At 27.4% G+C, this 6,461-nt stretch overlaps 1 non-coding gene across 1 annotated transcript; it reads left to right on the forward strand.

Annotated features, from left to right (window-relative positions):
• The first annotated feature begins 3,359 nt into the window (after positions 1-3,359).
• On the forward strand, positions 3,360-3,524 carry LOC123903319. Its single transcript, XR_006807903.1, has one exon. It is a non-coding gene; the product is annotated as a U1 spliceosomal RNA (small nuclear RNA).
• The last annotated feature ends 2,937 nt before the right edge of the window (positions 3,525-6,461 follow it).

Raw genomic sequence — 6,461 nt, forward strand, 5'->3', positions numbered from 1 at the left:
CTCCATTTATTTTAACACGTGCAGATTATAACAAGAGCCGAATTTTTATGGTCACGTGATCATATAGTTACATTTACATAATTTTTGATTATTTATGAAATAACAAAAAAAATAAAATGAAAAATTCAAATTTTATGAATGCGACCAAAGAATTATATTTGGTCACATGACCATATAAAAATAATTCTTATAACAAAATTCTTACTAGTTTTTCTTTCCTATACCAAAAACAATCTTGACCGTCAACTCTCTAAAGAATATTTTATGAATTAATGAGTTATTTGTTGACTTTTGTTTGTAAGCACTATTCTCATCCCAATTATAAGTAATATTTTTTAAAAATTTATTAATAATTTATATATTTGATTTATAATAAATAACTGATGTATCTAATATATTTTTCAGATCAAATACATCGGTCATTTAATGAAATAAAAAGTAAAGATTTGCTTATATTTAAAAATGAAGGTCTATATATATTATACTCCCCCGGTCCTATATATAAGGAACACTTTGGAAAAAAAAATTGTTTCTTCTTATAAGAAACACTTTTTAAATTTATTGTTTATTAAATAGACAATCCATTTTATACCCTTATTAAATTATATAAAATGCAATCTATTCCAATGTTATGCATTAATTATACAGACACATTCTCAAGGTTAGTTTTGGAAATATTCAAACAAGTTGTTGTGTGTTTTGTTTTAAAGAGGTAGAGGATTCTCAACACATTTTTCTCAACTATAGTGTGACAATATGGAGTAATATCTTCAAATGGATGGGGACCAAATTAATACACCTGATGTTATTCCTAATCGTTTTAATGCTTTCGGTGAATTAATAAAAAGCAACAATAGCAAGAGGTTCCGACATATTATTTGGTTGGCGATGACGTGGAGTATTTGACGTATGCGTAATAACATCTTATTTAGAGGAGATTTTATGAATGTTTCTGTTTTAGTGAACCATATTATTTATATTGCATGGTTTTGGTTTATAGGTCGCTTGTGTAGCAATACTAATGTAGCTTTCTTTGATTGGTGTAACAATCCCTTAACTTGCTTTAGTAGTTTATAAGAGGATTGCCTTTGTAAGGGTTGGGTACTCCTTGTAATTCTTATAATTCAAATTTTGCTTATAAAAAAAAAAACTAAGAGAACCTAGGACAAGCAACTCCAGGCGAGTCTCTCCTAAGGCAATCAAATCTGGAAAAACATGAAAAATATTTAACTGGGAATCTAACTAAGTCAGTGTTCGGAAAGAATACCAGCTGCTTGGTTGGCTTCACCAATTAATTTCATAATCCAAGACCTCGTTTGACCCTACTTATTTTCTACTTTTCTATATTTTCTTAAGAAATAGAAAAATACAAAATTGAATTTGGCCATATCTCTCCTTAAAAGAATTAGAGAAATAAAGTAAAGTAGTAGAAAATAAGGAGAAATTTGATCAAACATAATTTTTTTACTTCTTTACTATTCGTAAGGAGAAAAAAAAAAAAGACAAAACGGGCCAAGTAGAAATCTACATCAAATGCATTACTATATTACGTGTACATTTAGAACAAAACACGTATTTGATTTATCATCTCTAATAATAAACTATATATAGTACCATAGGAGATACGAGAAAAAGAGAAAGGAAATGGTTCATATATATATATATATATATATATATATATATATAAGTAAAAAATCAAATGCCATTTCATCCAACCCACTTATTAATTGTCCAAATTCAGTTCTATTCTATAGAATAATACCATGCCGATATGTTAGCCAATAACCATGCAGTACGGATTAAACACACTCTAGACGTGACTTTGCTTTTTCATTCATAGTCTATATATTAAATTATTCAAGATAGATGAAAAATTAATAAAGAAAATATGCCAATCACAAAGTAACAAATAGGATGGTATATATATTAGTTTGAGAGAAAAGAGTGAAGGAAATGAATTGCTAAGTTGGAAATGCATTATATTCTTTTGATTAATAATAAAGTATATGTGCATTATATTCTTCATTGAAAATGTGACCCATAGAATTAGGATTATCTTAGCTTATATATTGCTATACAGATTGACAATGATCTGCTCGATCTAATTTAATTTTGAAAGTTAGCACTAAGCTTAGAAGATTTATTTAGTAATATATAGTATATACATTTAAGATATATCTTAATTTAAAGGTAAACTTCTTATCTTATATGTGAGACATTAGCCCACATGACTCTTATGAAATGATAGAGCCATCTTATCATAAGATTTGTATAGGAGGGAGAAAACAAGGCCAAAGGGTCATTTTTTTGTTGAAAATTATATATAGACATTATTTTTCTTTTTATATAATATATAGACTTTATTTAGTATTCTATATAGGTTTAAGTTCGTTGCATTAGAAATTAAATAGTACTATATGAAGTTGAAAAGGGAAAAAAAATTAAAAAATTAAAAGTGGCTTAAAAAACGTGCCATTATATTGTTTGTGAAAATGTATACTACTTTTTTTTTCTTAATAGGCATATAGGCATATTAATCTATATGTTTGGCCAAAACCATACCAATTTAAAGGGAATATGAGATACTCATTTCCTCGTATCTTGTTCATTGATTCCTTTCCTTGAGCTAGTAAGGGAATGTAACAACACTATACATGAATCTTATCCCTTTGTGCATAGTCTTATTATTATTATTATTATTATTATTATTATTATTATTATTATTATTATTATTATTATTATTAATATTCCAAAACAGAGGGACATTTTATATAGAAATTAAATCACCTTTTAAAAACTAATAGAATTTAGGTTTTGTTGAAGAGTTTAATCTTTCACAACTTAGTGAATCAAAGTTTGAAGAAAGAGTATTTCATATATATATATATATATATATATATATATATATATATATATATATATATATATATATATATATATATATATATATATATATATATATATATATATATATATATATATATATATATATATATATATATATATATATATATATATTTAAGGTTCGATAATATATCAAACAAGATAGTCAAAACATTGAATTTAAGTGGTTAATGAACTCCCTCTAAGATAAATCGTTTGAAAGAACCCGAGTTTAATTTTTATAGTGAAAACAATTTTTTGTCGGACTTTAGTTAACTCACGGCATAATTTTGAATTAGGGGTCCCATTCCTCGAAAAACCAATGGGAAAGAAAAAAAAAATACACTTTTGAAAAGAAATTCTAAAATACAATAGAATCAAAAAAATTCTTCAATAGTATGAAAATATTCTCATTACTCTAGTTTTCAAACTTAGGTGTCCATAAATATACTGACATTTCCGCAAGACCATTGGCCTTACTTTGTCTAAGTTGTGAGATATTAACTATATATTTGTTCATTAACACACTAGGCAAGTGACCTCCATTGCACATTGGAGGGGCGCTAACATAAGGTCTATCCAAGTGGTGGATCCTACATCATAATTTGTTGTTGTGAGGGTATGCGTTCGCACGACCCTTAAAAAAACAAAAAAAAATTCCGCAGCTAGACAGTGCTCCCACCCATTAAGCATTTTCCAGTCCCTAAGTAATGGCCAATTTTTGTCCTTAAACTTGACCTTCACCAAAGGCCATTCCTACACAATCCCATTAACATAAAAAATAATGTATATTTTTTAATGAAGATATGATATTGTCTTAATGGAAAACAACATAATTTCAATCCAACGTCATCCACACTAAGAATAAGAAGTGTTAATAAATTGTATCCACAATTACAGTCCCACTAACACATCCTTTAACTGTTTAGAACTACTCTTCAATATTCCATGATCCTTTTAAATCTCTTCTAAATTCCTATTTGTGGTTGCAAATTTGGTTTATGAATGGTATAGAATATGTACACGTTCATGGTTTATGTACATTGAAAGTCAAAAAAGAGAGATGAGATTTTTAATCTATTCTTTAGAATGGATTAATGGAAGGATTACATTGAAATTAAATACACAAAATTATAGGATATATTTAGGTTTTATTTTTTTACACAACGTCATTAGGTATTACTCTGTATTATATATTGTCTTGTAACCCTTTTGAATTATTAATATCATTCTGATATTATTGAAACCGACGTAGGAGAATTTCTTTTGTATTTTATATTTTAGCTAGATTTGTTGTATTTTTATTTTAGCTAGATGTATTATTTTATTTTACTATCTTTTATGTAGATTTGTTATATTTTTATTTTAGCTAGAGCTGTTATTTTCTTTTATCATCTTTTAGGAGATTTGTTATTTTTATTTTTCACTACTATTTAAGCTAAACTAATGTAGCCTTGAAGGTAACTTTTTCATTCAATAAAATTATAGAGAATTTTCTCTACTTTGGTGGATTCCAAACCTGGTGGATTTTGAAAATCTGGTGGATTCAAGAACTTTATCTGACAGATTTATCGCTTGCAAACCTGTGTTTTGTTATAGAATTAGCGCATGTTATTCCTATAACAAAACACAACCAACTGACACAGTACGGAAGCAGGAAGGAATAAAAATACATAAACCATTAATTTTGATCGATTTCAATAACATATCAAATAATTTTAGATTTTTGTAAAATTTAACATAAATGACCTATACAAGCGGTGTAACATTACTCAAATGTTACACTGGTGTAGTTTGATCCCTCCCCAAAATATATAAATAAGTGATAATTTTAGTTTGACTTTAATGCAGTTTTGATCTCCCTATTTTGAAAAACTTGAACTTTTGATATAAAGATATTTTTATAGACAATTGAGGGGCAATTAAGTAGTACAATTTTTGTATCTACTTTCACCAACATTTTCAAAATATTGTTAATTTATAAGCAGGGGCAACACTAAATTTTAATGTTCAAAAATAAAATTATTCAATTATTACTAACACACAAAAAAAATTTGTGAAAGTATTAATCTATATTCAATATTTCAATTCCTTTCTATTCCATTTCATATCATTCAATCAATCTAAACATAACCTAATATACATCCGAATTGAAGCTTATCCACGCCACCGTACTCCAATCAGTCTCAATACATAAGTAAAAGTAATAAGTCATGCTAGTTTTTTTTTTTTTTTTTTTTGTGTAATTACGGGATATTGAAAGTATGCAAATTATTAGTTGATTAGGAATATAATCATTATGGTTTCCTTTGCACCACCATTCTTTAGTAATAATAGCACAATTAGAAAACTTTGTTAAGTCATTAAAGTTAACTACATTATAAGAATTTTGTCAAAAGTTCAATAAAAAATACCACTTCATATATAATATCAAGCTTATTATAAGTTGTGACTCTTGTGCTTGGTGAAAGATGAGCTAGGATGCAGAAGCAATAATTTGGGGTCCTTCATATTTTGTCTACAATAACTAAACTAGGAATATTCTTAGTAGATACTTCTTCAAACTAAAAAGGTATAATAAGCCCTTTTTTGATATCCACTAAGGAAATTAATGAAAGTAACAAACAAGTTGTATTGGACTCGAACTAGAAAACTTATGTAAATTTGGTACAATGCAAAAAGTTATAAAGCTTACACATTTGGATTTGGACACAAAGTGTTATAAATCTTTTGGATCTTGAAGCTTTATTAATTGGTGGAATTTAACATTAACAAAGCAAATAGGTTGAATTATTATTCTCAAAACATCTTCAATAAAAAGTTAAAAAAATCGAACTAAACCTCTTTTTCTCTCATCTCCTAAGTTGTAACCCTAGCCGTCATTTTTTTTTTCTTCTTAGTTTATCAAAGAGGGGTGATTTCAGGTCAAATCTTGACCTAAAATCACCCCTCCAAATTGTTTTTTCTTTCTCGTTATTAAATAAGTGTAATTTTCACATATTTGTTTGGTTTTGTGTTATTTGTTATCCCGTCCTTGTGCGGTGTATTCTGTTGTGCCGTCTCTGTGCGGTGTATTTTGTTTTCCCGTCTTTGTGCGGTGTTCATTTGTTTCAGGTTGAAAGATTAGATCCGATCAAGTACAAATCTATCCAATGTCGACTTTTGTGTCATCAATGTTGCAGATCTGGGGGCATGGACATTTCAGACACTTCAATATAGTCATATATGTAGGCTTATGTAATTTGCCGTTTTATGCTATTAACATGGATGTTGTGAGTTTGTTTGCAGATTCATCCTTTTTGTTTTTAGCAAATTTGAATTTGTATTACATCGATGTACTCTATCAGTTTGAATGAATGAATATCCTTTATTTTTAGTCAAAAAAAAACATCTTCAATATGATTGATAAATAATTTGACAATTTAATCAATATCATATTTTGAGCGAAAGACTTGTACTACTCTCTACGTTTCAAAATTTTGGTCATTTTATCCTTTTACTTTTGTCGTAACTTTGGTTCTTTTAAAAATTACTAATGTATAATTAATGATATTTTACTTAGTGTGTCCGCTTAGAAT

Source organism: Trifolium pratense, linkage group LG1, assembly GCF_020283565.1.
Source record: "Trifolium pratense cultivar HEN17-A07 linkage group LG1, ARS_RC_1.1, whole genome shotgun sequence".
In the NCBI taxonomy this organism is placed as follows: Eukaryota; Viridiplantae; Streptophyta; class Magnoliopsida; order Fabales; family Fabaceae; genus Trifolium; species Trifolium pratense.